Source organism: Phalacrocorax carbo, chromosome 4 (assembly GCF_963921805.1).
Source record: "Phalacrocorax carbo chromosome 4, bPhaCar2.1, whole genome shotgun sequence".
Lineage (NCBI taxonomy): Eukaryota > Metazoa > Chordata > Aves > Suliformes > Phalacrocoracidae > Phalacrocorax > Phalacrocorax carbo.
In genome coordinates this window covers 80,358,570-80,379,063 of record NC_087516.1, presented here as the reverse complement: position 1 = coordinate 80,379,063, position 20,494 = coordinate 80,358,570, and the positions used below count along the sequence as shown (strand labels likewise).

General features: G+C 40.6%; 1 long non-coding RNA gene across 1 annotated transcript; it reads right to left on the bottom strand.

Annotated features, from left to right (window-relative positions):
* Positions 1-147: 147 nt before the first annotated feature.
* Positions 148-19,036, bottom strand: LOC135313186 (uncharacterized). Its single transcript, XR_010372815.1, has 7 exons — positions 18,501-19,036; positions 17,483-18,005; positions 16,547-16,657; positions 14,023-14,083; positions 5,296-5,421; positions 1,930-1,994; positions 148-1,215 (listed from the first exon to the last, which is right to left on the bottom strand). It is a non-coding gene; the product is annotated as an uncharacterized LOC135313186 (long non-coding RNA).
* Positions 19,037-20,494: the final 1,458 nt, after the last annotated feature.

Here is a 20,494-nt window from a genome sequence, read left to right as displayed (position 1 = left end):
TAAGTCTAACCTATATGAAATGAGAGGCCTGAATGGAATACGTGCTGTTCTTGTGGAAACTGGAGAGTTATGTTTATAGCAGTTGGCGTACAATTGTTTAAAAGTCAGGGCGTTAAGTGTTTCGTCAGCGTTACGGTTTGGGGCAAAACTTAAAACTTGCTGGAAAGCAGAGGGTAAATGAAAAGATATGAGTTGGTTTTGTTGGTTTGGGTTTTTTTTCCCTTGAAAACTCAGGTCTAGAGCTAATCCTGTGCTTTGTGAGAACCTGATTCAGTGTTTGTTACCAGCGCAGTGTTGCTGTGAACACTGCTAACAGTCTCCTGAGTGGTAAAACAAACAAACAAACAAGATTAATTACATGTTTTGAAGATTGAAAATTTACTAAGGAATTTTGACTTGAGGAAAACAGAAGAACAAGTTTTCTATTCATTTTGGTGACACAGATAGATATGAAACTTGGGGGAAAAAGTTTGTTCTGTAAGGTTGGATACACTGTTAATAAAAAAAAAAAATCAGATTATAAATACCAGACCCTCATGTAATGCAATTCACTTCCCTTCTGTTGATTTATGCAAGGATTAAATTGACTTAAAGGCCTCAACTTCTGTCACCAAGGGGTTTGGTTCTGTATATGTAAGAACTTGATTTCTTAGAGTCTTTTGTATTTATTGTTCCCATGTTGCGTAGAGAGGCTGATCATATCTCAGCAAAGCGCAGTCTGCCAAACAAATGACAAAACCCAAATCCCTCACCACGTGACCTTGGCGCGGATCATTCTTTGTATATACACACGCACGCACATAAAAGTGTGTATAATTAACAAAGTTATAGAAATAAATTATAAAATTATAAACACACTCAAATAAAAATCACAAATTCATTATGATGACTTCAGCACATGCCTTGTCTCGGCTCAGTCACGTGCATTCATTCATTCCTCATGCTGGCTTGCCCCTGAAGTAACAAGGTCTGTAACCAGAGAGAGAGTAACTTCTCTAAATCTCAAAGTACAGCAATACGGGATTTAAAAAGTAAAGTGGTATCGTTACAGCAGACGAGGGTAACTCTGGAGAAACGGGTCAGAGCTGGAGTTCATCTCAACAGTGCTACCAATAAACGAGGTCAAGTTTTGCTTGCTTTTATTGTGCTGTTCCTTTGAAAGAAGAGACCTTTTTCTCTGTGTTGATAAGAGTACTGCATTCTTAAGCAGCAGCACTAGAAAAGATAAGAGCAGAAATCAAACCTCTGGTCTGCATGGCCTTTGGTATCCAGGCCCTCCTCAAAGACTGCGCTCAAGGCTTCCAGTATTTCCCTTTGTGCGTTCCACCCAACTCACGCACAAGTCGATCTTTCGATGCTCTTTTTCACACGTCTTATAAAATGACATACATTCTTGCAATTGAGTGGCACAGAACGTGCATGGACACATAATAGCATTTTCCAAATATCCTCAGTGTAAAGGATAAACATGCAGGCTCATTCGTGGCATTCTCTATCGCTGCATGTGCACGCTCAGCTTATTAAAAAGACTCTGTCTCTGCAGAGCTACTAAAGGAAATGAAAATAAGAATCCCAGAATTTTCTGTAATTGCTTTTATGGAACGCAGTCATTCAAGAAGGAATTTTGTGCAGCTGGTAAAGGCGGTGTAACTACAAAAAAATACAACCTTCCTATAAATTCTCTACGATCCCTAAGGAAACCCCAGGAAACAGGCTATTGCAATGCAGATTTGCATAGTTCCCTGAAGAATACTGCACTTTCACAAATCCCTCCCCAAAGAGATTTAGCTTTTCAACAGCTTACACTCAAGTACAATTAATTTTGATGGGCCCTGCGTGCTTACAAGTCTAATGTTTGGATTTTGTATCTACTACCACACGAAACTCTTCCTGGGTCACTACTTTGTGAGCTACTATGGCTCTACTTACTTTGTAGTCGTCTTCATCCTCTTTGTAAATTATAAGCTTGAAGCACACCCGTCCCTCTGAACCAGCTGAAATGGAAAGCAACCGCCAATAAATAGTTACGGTTTTTGCTGTCAAGTATTAGAAGCGTGGAGGAAATACACAGACACCTCCTCTGTTCTACATCATGAGACACAACTTTGATTTATTTGATATTTGAATTTTGATTCAAATAATGGAACTTGTGCCTAATACTATTGATGTGAATAATAAGACTCATTTGCAAGAACGCAGGTGAACCTCTACTGCAGTTTTGTTTGCAAGTATTTACTAATTCGTGCTTTTTGTTAACGGCAAGTATTTGGACAGATGTTAGTATTTATGCAATTACTCACGATTTGTAAAAGTCTGATCAGCTTGTGCTACGAGTGAGCTGTTAATTCCTTTCTGATTAGAAAGGTTTATTGTATCAGGAACCATGAAAGTTTGCACTCAAGGTTTTTTAAGTTTTCTGCTTCGATATTCATCCAGGTATATACATCATCTGTTAAATATTTACAGAGGAAACCTCTTAGAACAATGAAATATAAATGAGTCATTCTGTGGAGGCAATGCTTTTTTTCTGCCAAGTTTTACCCAGACCGGTATTTGGGGGCTTTTGTGCAGGGATAGGATAGTCTAACAATCTGGCAAAGGGAAATTGATATCAGAATAATTAATTTAACTTCTTATTTTTCAAAGTCACAGATTGATGATGGGTCATGAAAAAAAGAAATATTAAGCATTATCATTTTCCCTCTGCTGTGGGCAGATAAGGTAGATAGCGATAACTCATCTGTAGCCATCCCCTACCCGACTCAGGGATCTCTCTGCAGAAAAGCAACAAAGGCTTCTGGCTGAAAATAACAATGATATCTAAGAGGGTAAATGCCCACCCTTCATGAGTGTATGTATTTTAAAGTAGAAACATAATATATCAAGGAGTCAGTACTTCATTGTCTATAAAGATTTCACAAATCTCGGCTGAATTTCCTAATTTAGTACTGGAGGGTGCTGCGCAGGGAAGAGAGGTCTGACATAAAGGGAAACAAGTAAGAACTGGGGATAGCAGGTGAGCAGGCTTGTTTATCTGATCGCCTCCAGCAATGTGGGAGGGACTACCAACAAATGACAGCCGTCACTAGTAATAAACATGGCATACGGGGTTCTTCCCAGGAAAAGCCAGATAGGTTAAACCATAAAATCACAGAACAATAAGTGCTCATTGTTCTTTACATTTATTTTTTATCTGACCCCATTTATGATACATTTCAGTTGCTGTACTCAAAAAGTATAACTATTTTCCCTACAGCTTCAAATTTGTTTTTTCTTTTATTTTCCCCCCCCGATAGCCTCCTCTTCCTTCTCTCCTTTCCTTTTAATGTAAACAATGGGAGGACTGTAACAGCCATGCCAGCTGCTGAAATTTGCCACTCGTTTGTAGAGGAGATAAAGTCAAAGCACAAGAAATGCAAATCACCTTGTCAGCCTCTAGAGGAAAGAATGAAACCCTCTCCACCTGGGATGAGGATAAATTTAACACTGAGCCAGAAAACATAAATTACTGGTATTTCAGGTAGGACAGTATTTTCGTAGCCACCACCCGACAGAGTGGATGTTTGCTCTTACCACTTGCTGTGTCTTGTTCAGGAGGTAAATATCGTTGTCGTGTTTCCCATTATAGGAATCAAAAGAAAATGGAACAAGTACGGCTCCAGGATCGCTCTGTGCTGGAAGGAAAAGCATTACATTTTTGCAAATGCTGAATGCAGCATGTTCGCTCTGTGGCTACAGACAACATTCTCGGCCTCTGACGTGAGTGAAGATCCCCACGTGCTTAAGTCTCTGTAAAAGCAGTGTTTAGAAACGTGCTTGATTTAAATGTAGAAATCAAAGCAATAAATGAGCGTTTAAGCCATCAATTGTACATTCATTTTCTCTCCCTTTCTATAAGATACTAAGTTTCTGACATTCTTGATATTATATAATATCTTTTACCTACTCTGTTTTTGCGTTATTCTTGACTATAAGTATTTTTGAAGGTTGCCTCAATCGCTACATGCAGAAGTTCCCTTTAGCTCTAGGCTTCAACAACTCAGCTACCAATACTACGAAAACCAGAAAGCCTAACAACCCTTGACAGTTTACATAAATCCAATAGCCGTTCCAGTGAAACCTGATAGAAAACTCTGCAGCTGCAATATTTGCATCACTACATGAATTAAACAAGGGTTTGATTCACTTTCTAGGAGTAAAATGTACAAGAATCAGTTTCCTAAAAGGGTGCGAAGACAGTAAACTGGAGGGGGGGGGTTGTGGTGTTATACTTTTCTTTTAAAAAAGTAATAATTTCCCCCCCTCCTTGATCAAATTAAAGCTTGTGAACAACTATGATAGTTTCAATTTAGATCACTTTGGTTTTGTGAACACTTTCAATTTAAAATACACGCTTAAGTAATTTCTCTCGACCAAATACAAAATACTTTCCTTTACGGCTGCCCAGAATAATAAAGGATTTGAGCTCTCTTAACTCTTACTCTCCAAACTCCAAGGGGAAAATATTATTGCATGCTGAGAGTCATTATGGTGTTTCCAGCCAAGTTATGAAAAAACCACTAGTTTTACTAGTCCGTCCTGATACTTTCTGAGCAGTAATGGAGATTTTTGGAAGCTTTTGTAGATAAGAGTTTCCTAGCAAAACTGAAGAGAGGCCTGTGCGGTCTTCGTGCAGGCGTACGGGTAACCATGTCAAACTGCAGCATTTTGTACCTAATCCAACGTCTGCAGAACTCGTTTGCGGCTCTGTTTATTTCAAAGGGTTTTCATGTTTGCAGTAGGTAAAATGGCTTTATAAGCCGGCAGGAAGAGCCTGCTCTTGCGTAGCGCTAAGGTAGTGCTGTAGGAAAGCAGAATGTAAGCTTTCAAAGATGTAAAACTGCATTTTGACCACAGTGTACCTAATAAACAGAAGTCTTATAATGTTTGAGTAACGCAGAATCAGAGTTTACAATCTCGTGAGTGCCTCGACGTCTCACCTGCCTAGAAACTTCTCGGCATTTCAATGGGATAGGCCAACTTTTTCCAAACACTTCTCCTACTAAGAATGTGTGTTGAACACCGTCGCCACTCCCAGCCTGCAACTCCCATACCTTCCCAGGAAAAAACACTTGATTAGATGCAACATATGAAAGCAATATTAGAATACATTTACCATATGTGGTGGATACGAATATTCGGTAACTTTTGCCTATTACAGCTCATTCCCTTGGCCATTGCAACACTTAATAATACCAAATCCTGCCTCGCTGCCTGGAGATTTTGCTGCGATAAGATGCTGCTTTCACATTGTACCTGGATTCTCTTCGCTCCTGTGTTTGCCAAGCCTTTGGTCTAGACCTGAAGTGGGCAGCCACAGTTAGCAACCGACGTCGTTCCTGTCATTATAAGGAAATTGTCAGGCATCTTTTTCACCTCTCTCTGTAATATAACATGAGAATATGTCTACAAATCAAGCATGACATCAATGTAAAGTGAGCTAAAATGACACTTTAGCAGTTTCTTAAAAGAAAAGTAAATAATCTAGGTACGTGTAATAAGTCCTGAGGGTACCTTCTACCTCCAGATAGCTCTCTCCTTCCACTGCCTACTGTAGGATTACGAGCTTTCAGTACTTACACCATTGCTGTTCATTTTCTGCACAGATGATTTATTTTACGTACAAGGAAGACAAAGGAAAAAGAAAAGAAAGTAAAACCTTAGCACAAGGCGAAACTATATGTTTCCTCTTTGCGATGTTATAACCACTGTGGGAGCAAAAATGGTTATTGAGTGTCTTTTATCTTTAATATATTTAGTAAATTCTATCTCTTTCTAATCAGTTAACCGTTTCTCATACTTCACTGACACTTCACCATAAACTTTACTGAAGTCTCTGAAAAATGTGCAGCTGTGAAAAAAGCATTAGCAAGATGGTCGGATGCATGAGAAATAAGCAAATAAAGAAGGCAAAAGTTGCGATTCCGTTACACGAAGCAACAACGCAGCCCTCTGCAGCCAGCCTGTATGGCGCTTGCTACCTCGCAGCACAAAGTGTGCTGCAGAAGCAGAAGGATTAAGAGAACAAAAGAGATTGAGGGGGCTACAGAACCCCCGGTGTGACCAAGGACAGAAAAGATGGAGGCGCTGCTTTCTGACGAGAAACTCACGAGATGGATATGTTAAAGTAAATCAGATAAAGAGGGTGACTCAGAAGCTTCTGTCTCTGCACCTCACCGCCCAGGAACAAGATGATATTCAATTAAATTAAAGGTGTGAAAACCAGCACTGACAGAAAAATACCTCTCCATAGTAACTAAACTGTGGAACACAATGCTATCTGAAGCCCCCAAATCCAGCAGCTTGGCAAAATTCACAGGGAGGGACTAGGCGTTTATAAACACATCAAGATGACTGAGGGTTTTTCATCATGTCAAATGCCATATATACAGCGATTTAGGCCAATGTGGAACTGTTGCAAACTACAGCAAGAGCCAGCACAGAAGGCTACAGGTAGGTCCTTGCATCTTGTCCTGAAGCACCTGGCACAGATACTACAGGAGAAAGAATGGGATTTGGTTTTGAAGTGACATGAATGAGTAAATGACATGAATAAAGACATTGCATGTTTACTTTTGGACCCTAACACATAGATTTACTTATTTTCCTTGCCGTATCCATTCAGTTGTATAAAATATAGCTACATAGTTTATTCTGTTCTTTTTGTAACAGTTTGACGAATGTGGCGTAATTCAAAGATTTCATATTTATTAAAAAAGTGCAAGGAAAGCTACTATTAACAACAAAGGTTGACTGTTGGTGATTTGTGTGTGTGCGTGCAGTGTCCAAGGAATCATTTTCTTTGAATGCTGAAATTTTTACAGGCCCTTTTTTTTCCATGCGTCAATATTACTGCAAACATAGCGTGTGCGTGTGACTCTTTTTCTGGAAGATAGCATAACAACTGGAAAAAATGTATACTCCCTCTTCCCCATGTTCTCCCCAGTGGTCTATATAGCTTGCTGTATATTATGTCCTTAATAATGAATGCTGTTGTTCTAGCATAGCTATCTTCTAACTGTCATCTGTTTTTACTTAAGTCATTCTGAAAGACTTGGGGGTTTTTTGATTTTGTTTTTACGCCCATTTCAACTAGTACCTCATACCATGCAGATCACCGAAGTGAGAAAAAGAAAAGGTCATGACAATCAGGGAAATTTTTAGAGAGGATTATTTAGCACAATCAAGTATCTGTTAATGCTTTCCCCTTCTACATGATTACTATTTTCTGCTTGGAAGTCATTTGCTGCAAGAAAATTACGTCTCCTGTTCCTGTAATACCTTAAGAATACATGTAGATATTTCCCTAGGTTTAATAAATGTTGTCTCAGAAGCGTATTAGTCGACTTTTATTCCGTTTTGGCTTACCTACACCGTTTGACACAAGCCTTTGACGTAGCTATAATTAAATGCTATTAGTTAACTTCTCTCTGAATCGAACCGGAGCTGAGGCATCACAGAATAAAGCCAGGCTCCAGGATGCCTTTCTGGAGTTGGTGTTGTATCCCCAAGAGCTGGAACAGAACTCTACCAAAACTGTATTTCTATACGTGATTCATTCTTAATGTTGAGGCCAGCTTTTAATTCCCGAGCCCTGCGCCAGTTAGACTTTAGCCCATCAAAAGTCATTCTTACTTAGAAATTACACTTTACTTACAATAAATTCACCAGCCTAGCATTTGGCCATTTACTGCATTTTTTTTTTTTCTGGCTAGTAGTAGAGCACTCTAATTTATTGAGCCAAATCTTTGCATTTTCACAGAAGTTTTACTCAGCACTTAATTTGCCTAGTGAAATCTGTGTTATTCCAATATTATATATTAGAAAATAGTGAGACTTCTGCATAAAAATTACTGATAAAATTACTAATAAACTATTTCCTGATATGCCTCACTGTTTACACATAAGCCATTCCATATAGACATCTTTTTAAACTGCAGGAGACCTCTCTGATGATTTTCCCTAAATGAACGCAAGTGGCTTAAATAGCAAGTTCAGGGTTACGTGGTTATTACAGTTACCAAGATTAGGAAAAGAGACCTGTCAATTCCCATGGAGAACTGAGAAGATTCGATAATGCCAATAAATAAATAACACACCTACTGTCTAAAAGCAAAACAATTCTAAGAGTAATGAACTTAAAAAGTGTTGGTTATAGCACCAACTTGAAGGAAAACTGAGATGAAAACCAAAGAGAGGAGCAATTATGCCAGTATGCTTCTCAGTGTATCTTTGGCTATATTACCTTTCCTTTAGGGGCACCCTGAGGAGCTTTGGAGACTGTAGCACAGTATATACAAGGCAAAGCTGAGTTTGTGTCATTCAAGGAAGACGGCACTTAAACACAGGGCGAAATCAGCTAATGAAGTTCTGAATCTCCTCTACTCCCTTTAAATTCTTACGCAGCTTCAGACTGAAGGCCTCTATTTTAATGGCAAAGTCAACATGGCTTGGCCTTTTCAAGAGGCAGTAAGGTCTTCGTGATACAGCCTTAGGTCTCCCCCATTGTGTCTTCTCTGGAAGAATAATCTCCTGGTCAAAACAGGGTGCTCACAGACTTTTTAGATGGAGCATAGAACTTAAGACGATATTTAGGATCTTGTACCAGTAACAGTCTTCATTTCATTCACTGATGAAGTCTATATACCTGTGCAGTAAAGCTTAGCAGCTAAATTAGGCTACCTGTAAGAGTACTGGAAAGGTTAACTCCCCCATAAATATGTACGCTCTCTTTTGTTACTTACACATGCTTTCAGAAAGTTAACCTATGATCAGTTACCACCAGCATGTCCTAAAAAAGCCTCACTGGCCCACTGGAATGGCCGTGGTGGTACAAAACACCACTGGAGAGACAACGCTACCTTCCTCTTTCCAACAGTCATCGCTGCGCCGGCTCTTCTTCACTTACAGATGTTTGCCAAATGTGGTGACAATAAACAGCAGGGGGACGTTTGCCCTTAATAATCTTTCCCCTTTGCTTTCCTGCTCTGCCTGGGGGCCAGCCTGTCATGCACTAACTGGGTTATACTATTTCACCCCCTTTTTGATTTGTGAAATTTTTCTCATTGATTTTATTTTCCCTTTATTTCAGTGGGTCGCGATTGTGGCATAACTTAAACTTTTCCGGTCTCAGGTACGTCTACCTCAGCAAGGTTCTGTAGAAGGGAAGGTACGGTGTGTAGGTTTGCTTTGAATGTCCTTGCAGCTGTGAAACGTGGATGGCAGTGTTGCTGGAACAAACTCTCGTGTGAGGTTTCCTGTACTTTCTGCTTGCAGTATTGCCAAGAATATTCCTAAGGCAGCTTTTTCACAGTGACTTGGAATTTCACACTCGAGATGAAAGCAATGCAAAAGCAAACGAGAAGCAGAGTTAAAAAGAAATAGAGTATTTCAGGTTAGCTGTGTTAAATTCAAGAACTGAGCAAGCTTAAAGGAAAAGATTCCTTCTTTTTCCCTCCCTTCAATAACTAATAATTTCCTACTTCATATTTCCTTCTGATTTCCCTGCCATCCGTCAACAGCGGCACAGAAGTTGCTTCTACTTTATCTGCTATTTACTGGCAACTGCAACTCAACCTCTCGGACACAAAGCCCATAAGTTCGCAGGTTTCAGACAGCCTCTGGATCTCTGCTTGTAGGTGGAAGCAATTGAAGTGGCACACTAGCATAGCTGGCTTATCCACGTTTTTAAAAAGCACTGTTCCTTCTTGGCCTGGGGAAATGTAGTCCTGTAGGGCTTTATCCTCTATGTGCTTAAGAATTCAACACCAAGGACCTTATCATGTTTTGCCCACAAATCTCAAGGCAGGAAACAGCAAGGCAGCTCTGCTCCCCACAACCTGTAGGAAAGGCTGCTGGTCTCCTGAGAAACCTACCAAAGCAGCCTCCGTCTGTGTGCGTGCAATTGCTCACATGAGAACTATTTCCATCTTCAGCTTCTCCGAGGACATCTGTTTAACTCCTGCCCTTTTTTTTTTTTTTTTTTTTTTCAAAAAAAGCACCTTTTCATCAGCAGCTGAAAAACAAGGAGACGTGTTAGAGTCGGCTCTGGAACTGCTACTGAACTCTTGCATGCGCTGTGCTTCGTGCCAAAGAGTTACAGCACTTGGGTCTCACATGCGACGTTGCCTGTGGCGTAACCACGAGAACAGCTTCCAAGCCCTGTAGAGGTTTAATGAGTCTGAGCGCACTTCTCGCATCCCAAAGCACAGCAGCTGGGACCTGAAACATGTATTCAGAGCTCCATTTCCTAAGGACCGTGTGGATAGAGAGGGCCTAACGCTAGCGATAAACACTCAGAAGCCATCGATTTAGTTAGATTTATGAATGGAAAAGCAAAGGTGCCCAGATTCCAGGGTGAGGTTGCTTAATATAACTGTTTGTCTTGCTGTGAGAGTGACTTTGCTAACATCATATGATAATGCTTGCAAGTCTCTTGGATTATATTTTATTGCATAATGCCCTTTATTGTACTAAATATACACAGAGACAGTGATTGAGAGTACATGTTTTAAGCAGTCATCTACTACTGTAAAAATCCAGACAAACGCTTTTGTTGTTTGGAGGAACTGGATGAAGCATCAACATCTTTCCTGCTTTACACAAGGCAATTATATCTGTGCAGTCGACGATGTTTTTTTTATTTTTTTCAGAGGCCAAGCGTGTAAAGCCGTAGCCTTCATTTGCAGGGAAGTGAAGAGAATTCTGCAGATATCTTCCATCTCTTGCTTCTCTAATCCTATTATTCTGCAGTTCATAGCCCAGAAACTTTAAGGTCCAGCTGGACAATTCTCAGTGCGTGTTTCCTTTTGCCAAGAGCTGATATATTATTCTCTGAGAGGTACAGAGAGGTGGTTCCTGATGTAACACCAGCTTTTCTCTCATGCTCCTCAGATGCCTGTTCTTTACAGAGGCTGCTGCTAAACTTCTCTGTGAGAAACACAGAAGTCACAGCCACAGTATTCATGGAGAATATGAAAAGAAATATTGTACTTTTCAGGGAAGAACACAGCTTGGGAGGGAACGAGAATGAATCATGGTGAATCATTTTCACTCACTGAATATAGTACAGAAATGGGGGAGGGGGGAAAGGGAGGACTGTGAAGATACTTGCCTCTGTGATTCTATAAAATAACAGCTAAACCTCCTCAGGCCTCCTTTAAAAGCTGGATGAAGCATTTAGTGCGGATACACTTTCTGTACATGCACTCAGCAGAGCGCAATCGTACTGGCAAAACCCCCATGGGCCGGTTTGACAGTGGCAGCGAGCGCTAAGATGACAGAACACGGGACGCGGCCTGCGAGGCCTGGGTGGTCAGCACAGAGGGAAGTACTGCACAAATCTTCCCGTGATACTGCAAGCCTGGCAGATCGACACAATTCGAAGGTAACGGAGGAGCGTTGTGATGGTCAAAGGCTTTCAAAAGGTGCAGAAGGATTCTCCGCCTTCTACCAAGCGTAATTTAAAGTGAGGCAATTTGCCCTATGAAGGCAAAGAGGGTATCTGTGCCCCCAGAAGATGCCCATATAGGTATACCTACCTACATCCTGTGTGTGTGGGGGAAATTTTTGCAACGTTACTATAAAACAACTTTACATGTAGATTCTGTAGAAGGAATCGCGGGGATGTTCCATTGGTTTAATTATGCTGGTGCAAAATCACATTAATAAATTATGCTGGTGCAAAATGTACATTTAGAATGGGCCTAACAAGTAGAGTCTAACCGACCACGAGGGAAGAGTAGGGAAATTTCTCTCCTAAAAATTAAAGGCCTTTATTTAATACAAATATCCTATGTATGCCTTGTCTGGATCAACTTGTGTAGAGCGAAAGCTAACTATACGAAATGAGAAACATCTCTTCTTTTCATTTCTTTTAATCTTTATTTAAAAAAAAATACTGCTTTCAACTTAAGAATGTTATGAACCCGTTTGAATAAAGTACGTTTTGATAAAAGTTACTCCGGTCATTCTGGAGAGAAAATACCTTTGAGAAGATGAGATGGTAATCTGGCACCCTTCTAAACTGGAAATCCTTTGAAGAGAATAAGCTAAACTCTTTCTTTTTCGTAAACAGTGCTACGTGCGGGCTTGCGCTGTGATGACAGGCACCAACAGCTGATGATGATGAGGGTTAGGAACTGAAGTTTGCAGGGGTAAAAGTCCTGAGGAGAAGACCAGCACGTACCCTAGGATTTCCATTAGGAGCGTTCAAACACCTCCCCATTTCAGTGGTTCTTGGCTGAAGAAATAAATGCAGCCGTCTCTGGAGGCACGGCAGAAATTTCTGTAACGTCAGTTAACAGTGTTTACCTAAGTCCACTTTTCACTGACTCATCTCCAGACTGCGTTGCTACAAGTAGGCCTCTGCTCGGGAAGGCAGCTTGGCAGGAAAAAGATTCCTCTGCTTGCTCAAGGTCTTCTTGCTGACTAGCAAGGGCCAACTTCTCTAGTGGAGCTGGAAAATGTGCCAAGAAGCGTAACTGGGTTTGTTTTTGTTTTCTTTTCTTTCTTGATCATAAAAAGGAGTTGCTGCCCTGCACCATGGAAGATGCAAGTTAGGACAGTACTATGATTCAGGCTGGGTAGGCGGAACGGAAAAGTATGAGCTGGGTGCGCAGGGCAATGTTGGCCAACCCAGCTGGAAGGAACCAAACGGAGAATGGTTTGCCGACAACAGGAATGCAAAGGAAGCCACTTGACCAGAGGAAGGGAAAGGAGAGCTCCCCTTCCCACTCCTTACAAGGTGAAAGCAAAGAGCTCCAGAGAGGGTCTTACCAATAGTAAGGACTCCCCCCGGCACCCCAGCCCAGAGCTCTCCATTTCCTCCTCCCCGCTCCGCCATTTAATTGAAAATAAAAAGAATGACTTCACCCTTTCTTTGAAAAAAAAAAAAAACAACCTACCAAGCACTTCAATGACAAATCCTGACAGAGATGAGTAATTCTTTGTTGGAGAAGAGCACCCGAAGTAGGAGATTTTTGTGTTTCGTCTCAATCTACGCACACCTTCATGGGGAACACGTAAAGAATTATAATACGATCTGAGAGCTAGACCATGAAATTAGAAAAACTGATTAGAAAGAAGGTGCACGCTTTTAATGATCTGGGTAATTAAACATTGGAACAATTTAGCAAGATTAGGGTGGATTTTCCATATGGTTTAACATGTTTGTACTTAGACTGCTTCATAACATGGTATCTTGTAGCAAATTTGTAAACACAGTTTGGTAACACAGATCTTTGCTTCAACTTGCAGCAAGTGCATAAATAGATTTAAAATCATTAACAAAGGCTAATTAAAAACAAAAAATGGAATCAGCCACTCTGGCAACCCCCACTCACCTTTCATACAATACAGGGAGATTTCAAGCAATGCCCAAAAGGGCAGATTTGGTTAGGGAAAAAAAAAAGAAAGTAATATTCATAAGAGATTTGTAATTAAAGCCAAAGATTCATTTCCGTTTGAAACAGATGGTGAGGCAAAGGCATTCTGGATAATTTAGCAAAAGCCTGAGCTTCAACTAGCTAACAAAAGCATCGATTTAATCTTCCATCTAGTTGCACAGGGTAACCTTTTCATTGCGTATTACGGATCAGGAAATATCTGCATTGCTTAAAAACTAACATGCTCGCAGGACTAGTGCAGATGCAGAATTATGAACAACATTACTGCTTTTAATGAAAATAAATGAAAATCGCAAGTGAAGAGAAAGACAAACAAGACGCAGAATTCTAGAAAAGAATGAGAGGTCGAGGGCTGAGTGAATCGGGAGAAGCTTAATGTGATTATAATGAATGGTAGATACCTGAAATATCACTGAGATGTTGCAGTGGACTAGTGTTGGGGAAATGCAGTACATCTGATAGACAATAAAAAGTAAGTTTTTCTTTCTTTAAGGTAAACTAAGGAGCCGTAACATGACACGGTTACACTATTGGATGGATAAATCGCAGCGACAGCACTAGAAACATGCTTTCATACCTTGGGAGGTCTTCTATTTCAGGAGACAACGCAGAAGAGAGTCATTGATGCGTCTTTTCCCCTGGGAATAAAAGAGAATATTGGTAACGCTACACCTACAGTGTTTTTTCTTCCTTCTACCCTCCCTGTAATAAAGAAATTGCAATTTTGTTTTACTGCTGTCTCACATATCTTAGTAATTCACAAAATGCCCATTTAAGCCAGTATCTCACCTAGACCTGTAAACAGCAGTAACTACAAACTCTCAGACCTGCCTTATTTGCATTATTAAGGCTGTTAATGTTTTCCAGCAGTACTGATGCCCTTGCAGTGCAACTCTACTTTTGTTTATCTTTTCAGAAAGTACTTGGTGAAAAAAAGAAATAAAATTAATTATATTTGGGGAAATAATATCACCAGGCAATTACAGACTGAATAAATTCTGGAATTAGAAGACAGTTCTACAAATATATTTGATATAGTTATAAGGAAAATATTACTCATCTTGTTGGATGCAGCAAAAGATTTTAGGATGCAAATTATTAAGTCAGCTGGGGAGCGGCTGAGGGGGCTGGGGGGGTTTAGCCTGGGGAAGGGGAGGCTGAGGGGAGCCCTTCTCGCTCTCTACAAGTACCTGAAAGGAGGCTGTAGTGAGGTGGGGGTTGGTCTCCTCCCAAGTTACTAGTGATTGTGTGAGAGGAAACGGCCTCAAGCTGTATCAGGGGAGGCTTAGACTGGATATTAAGGGAAATTTCTTCCCTGCCAGAGCGGTCAGGCCCTGGCACAGGCTGCCCAGAGAGGTGGGGGAGTCACCATCCCTGGGGTGTTCAAAAACGTGTAGACGTGGCACTTCAGGGCATGGTTTAGGAGACCTGGGGGTGTTGGGTTGGCGGTTGGACTTGATGATCCTAGAGAACTTTTCCAACCTTAATGATTCTGTGATTCCCCTCCCCCCCACTCCTCCCAGCTGAACTGTGGGCCCAGGTAGTAGCTGATTTTTGAATGTGACCTTCACCTCCCCATTCCACTGGGACGTTGATGGTAACATCCAGATCTGCTTTTCGTCTCCAAACTCAGTACACAGCAGCTAAACCAGGCAATGGAGAGGCTACCATAGTACTACTGCACACTGATTTAAACACCGCTGCTACGAAACTCCAGTAGAGCACACCTGATGAAGTGTTTGAGGAATGATGTCCTTATGGTTTAAACATTAGGCTCCAATTCAGGACATCCAGGCTTTTGCCAGGCCTTGCCAATGACTTTGTCACCTTGGAACAACCTACGTCTTATTTTCTATATGTAAAACAGAGATAGAAATAACGCCCTGCGCTGCAAACTCTAAGGGCAGATTTAGTAAATGGGCAGAAACGGCTCAAAACCAAGAGTCTACACAATGAAGGAAATCAGTGGAAGAAAAAACTAGGTCTGTGTATCACAGTACTGTTTCAGTGAGGTGAATTTCATCATTCGGCAGTGATAAACCAGCACGTCGTGCTCAGAACCAGGAAAATCGGAATGAGGACGGAAGTGGAGTAGCTATTTTATGGCATCGATCACTCACCTACACAATCTTCAGCATGTTCTGTTGGGAAAGTGCAACTGCTAAAACACTCCAGTTACACGTGCTACCCTGAAGGGTATAGCTGAATAAATATAATACATCTGATTTAAGTAAGTGTGAGTTAACAGTGACTACCCTCTGGAATCATGAAATGTGAGAAGGTGACTTTTGAAAGTTTACTCCTTTGAGAAGGATGTCCATGTTTTTCCTGAATTGGACATTATAGGCATGGCTGCTGTTAGTATATTTTGGCATATAAAATATAACTAGAGAGTTTATTCTGTATCCTCTTTATTTTATACATTTTCATCTTCTTTTTTGAATAGGGAGCTTTCAGAAAATGGCTGTAGAAGTTGAGACAAAGAATGGAATTGCTGTGAGAAAACATCAAATCTTTTTTCCAGAACAATTTCAAACGTGGGTTTTTTTTTTTTGTTTTCCGTAAAAGAATGAACAACACCTAAGAAGAAAAAGATTGACTGACATGAAACAACAAAACCAAACACAACCTACACAGCCAGTTCCCTGCCTGGGCTCCTTTACTGGGCGTGCCATCCCGAGATTGAAGCAGCAGGGGATGCTCTAGGCTCAGTGCAGCCTGCAGGGAAGAGTTTGAACATTACAGCTACCTTCCATCACATGAGATTTAGGCTTTCAAGACTCCTGGATGCCAAACTGATTTACTACTTAAAGCAAGCAATCAACAGGTTAAAATAGCTCTGATAGCACAGGCAGAGCACACACCAAATTGCATTAGCAGTGGCTACCTGATAGGCCTCCAACGTAGCCGTCAATGAGGAGTCATCATTAAAAGGAAATGGAAAAATGAAATTAAAAATTAAAAGGAAATACTGCTTTCATGGGAAGCAGCATTGGGTCCAGCCCATGCAAAATAACCACAGACAAGATTGCAGGTGACAGAAGCTGCTGGACTGGTATACAACAAGGAGGATAGGGCAGCCGCAAAGGGATGCGGGTTACCTGCAGAATTCATAGAATCATAGAAATTCAGCCTCTTCAACAAAATAGATTCTGCTGAAACCAGCTATGGACTGATGCACAGAATATGCGTAGCAAGGAGGGAAGGCGTACCTGTAGAATGGTTGGAGTGGTGAGAAACCTTAAATCAATTTGAGAGTCACAAAGCACATGCGATTCATTAGAGGCGGAGGAGGACTCCTTCTCAGGAGGTGATATTTCTTCCTCTCTATAGTTTAAGTGAAACTCATACTGACATACTGTATTTACTTTTGATAGCCACATTTTTCATAGTCTGCTGAAAAACTGGAGAAGGTGCGCAAAAAAGCCTCAGCTCCTATTCAGGAGCTGGAGAAATCGCCATACAATGATTAGACTCTAAGGACCCGACCTGTTCAGCTTCTAAAAAAATTAAAGATAGGGATACAGATGAATAATCATAAGAGGAAAACACCAGGTGCCAAAGGACTTGTAGTCTTGGGGATAAAGATAACATCAGGCTGGAATCTGTAGCCAGACAAAAAATCAAATTAGAAAGAAGACATACGTACTTTCAACTCGGTTATTAACTATTGCAAGAGATTGTCAATGGGAAGTAATAGAGTCTGAATATTTTTCTGCTTTAAATCAGAACTGGATGCTTTTCTTCATGTTTATTCAAGTAACAGTTACCCTCTAGTTAAACAGAGTTGACTAGGTTTGGGTAATGAAATGGGAGTTAAAGTATAGGAAACGGCAACCTGGCAAGCTTGCGTCTTTAACAAGTATATTTATATACTCGTTATATATAACGGTATATTTAACTATTAATATCTTTAAATATAACTGTATATTTAACTAGTCTACTGCATAAGCAGACAGGACAATAAGAACAGTTGTAATTTGTTTATGAATTTAGCTGAATTTAGGATTACATTCTATGAAATGCTTTCCTTGTACCTCTGAGGAAAACCATGACTAACACGAGAAAGACATGATCTTAAGCTGGGCTCCAAGGGCTGTATTCTGGAACAAGCCCTCATGCTGGTCTTTGCTGGCATGGACAAGAAGGAAAGAGATGTCAGTGAGATCTCAGCCTGCGGAATCTGTAACAGAGAAAACCGTCCATTGATTTTAATATAACCATCCCACAAGATTAGACAGTGTGTGGAAGAAAGTGATTGGAAAGAAAGGACGGGAACCAGAAAGGGCACCACTTCATCTCAACTTGCTCATTATCTGGAGAGAGCTATTGGATCTTGGCATACTCACTAAACGTTCCATGACTTTCCTGTTAATGACTTGGTAGCTGGGGCTGTGGGAGGCTGAGGAGAGCGGTGGGAGTGGAAGCAGCATGGCGTGTTCCTCCTGACGCAAACCAGGCACTTCTTGTTCTTCTCGTGCTGCCATTCTACGCAGGGGGGGTTCCAAGCATACTTTCACATCCGATGTCGAAAACAACATTAATCATTTAGCCTTTTTCCTTTCAAAGAGAAGGGGGAAAAAAGATCTAGTGGCAGTAAAAATCTCAAAGAAATCATGTTTGAAGACAAAAGGTGGTGAGCTGCCGAAGTCGTCTGGGCTGAAGGCCAGGGCTGTGCACTCTATCTCTACAAACCCTTCTTTGTGGAGCTTAACGCTTATTAACTGCAGATACTTTCCTCTGCTGTCCAAACAGAATGGAGATGATGTAAATGTAGTTTTCAAATCCTCCATAGCTACACAGTAATAAGAAATCCATTATTTAAGTATGTTAGAAATAGGCCTTGCTAAGAGATTGCTTAGCGATTACTTGAGAGCCTAAACAATTTGGCGGAGATAAATAACACCGACCAAAAAGCTCCAATATGCTCTTTATCAACTCTAACTACATTCACTTCATCCAGAGTGATAAAATGTAATGAAATCTGCTAACGAACCCCAAATAAAACTGGAACCAATCTCTGTAAAAAAGTTATACTGTCAGAGGAAGACTTACGAGGGTTGCCCAAAGGTAAGACGTTACTAGTTACACCCTTGGCCTGAAAGTTTTGCCAATACTCAGACCTTTGAAGGTTGGCTTTTTTTTTTTTTTCCCAGAAGAAAACCAGACGATGATAGATGAAGTATTTCCTTACTGACAGTCAGTTCTCCCTCCCAAAACGTCGCTTTTAAGCAACTTGCAATTTCTTCATTCCATGTATGACACCCGTCAGAGCTTGGTACTCTTCATGTTCTCACAGGACCGTGTTTCCCCACCTCTAGCCATCTTAAAAAAAATAAAAATATATCTTGGTTATCTAAAAGGAATTAATTAGTCTATCCCATTAGATTTGGGCAAAGCTCTCCAAATGTACTGGCTTCTGATACTGGTGATGTCCTTTTCCAAACTGCGCTCAGTATACTTGAACTGAAGAACCATTCTTATTTGCAGAGCCCCTCTGACTTTCTCCTGCGCGCGCTTCTGTGCTGCCTAACCTCAATTACCAGAAGCGAAGCTGCATTTAAAGGAGGAATAAACAGGGCCTTGCCAAGTCATTCTCAAAAGTGATCTCTTTGAGCAAATCTAGCGAATGACAACAAAGATCACGGCCTGCACTCATTTTAGGTGATTAAATACTTGACTTTTACTGAGACTCTGATGTTTACAAGGAATTTTAAAAATATATTTTTCAGGCTGTGTTGGTGTGACATTTCAGGACCCTGTTCTCCACTCGTCACAGAAATTCACAATAACAGTCATTAATCAGTTCTGTTACCTCAGTCGCAAGCTAAACTTTAGCAACGTTGCCCTGATTATAATTGAAACGAATGGAATTAATAATTTTAACCATATAATGGAACGTACCTTTATCACATCAATTCACTTAATTAGATCTTCTTTCACGCTGTTACTGTGCTTATATCTATTGTTATTAACTTGCTTGGCAGTAGCGAAAACAAGCATAATTCAGGGAAAGAGAACATTTTCCTGTTTTCACACTGGCCTGCCTTCTACACAACCCCTCCACTTCACCAAGACCTTGACATGTGTTCCACAGAAATGAAATGAAGTACGTTATTGAGTACTCTGCTGAACAGGAATGGAATCCTGAAGTGAAGCTTGTGTTGCCTAGCGGCTAAATTAAACCTTACGCTCCTTTTTTTTTTTTTTTCTGTGGGAATATGCATCCTCTGCCTGTTCTTGGAAACGAGAAAATACAGGATTGAGAGCAGCCAAAGAGAAGTTATTGCTGTCCTGAGAGTACAGTTCGTTAAGTCAGTAGTCAACAGGTATATTGTACGTTCCAACATCTTTCTCTGAGCTCATGTTATTTTTTGGAAAAGCAGACCTAACATTGACAGTATAATTTATAGTATATGTAGGATGAAGCAAATAGATTTTACTTGCATTGCTTGGACATCGCTGATGACTAGTCACTGGGTTTAAAGCAAGATGACAAAAGGAACCTGTAGTTAGCCTGTCAATGTTACATACTGAAAATTAGCAAGTGTTTTTTCCAGGACTTGCGTATAGTGCACAACAACAGTCAGCAAAGGTACAATCCTTTGTTCATAGATCTCCGTATCTGAAAAAAAAATAATCCTATAAAACCTACCATATGTTATTTTTTTCCTTTCTTCTTCTTTCTTCAGAGTTTTTCTGAACCACCTTTGGAGTAGAAGCTGGTGGATCCAGGACCCCCATTTGCCCTGAAGGATGCCACTGGGAGGAATTCAGTATCTCCTTGTAGTTTAAGGAGAATTCTTTGGTCTAATTGTATCGTAGAACCTACTTTGCCATCAGCCAAATCTGAAGCTCCTTCGGTTGAAAGGAACTTTAACAGCAAGTCCATTCCTAGTTAATTCCCTAGATGCTGCAGCCCAGTATCTGACCTCATATGTTCTAACTTTTGTTGCCGTCTCACTTTCCGCTGCAGAAGGCTAATGATTTTTCTAAAAGGCAACTTTGAAAATGTGGATGGCTGCGTAAAAGTGTGAGTGTTGGTTGCT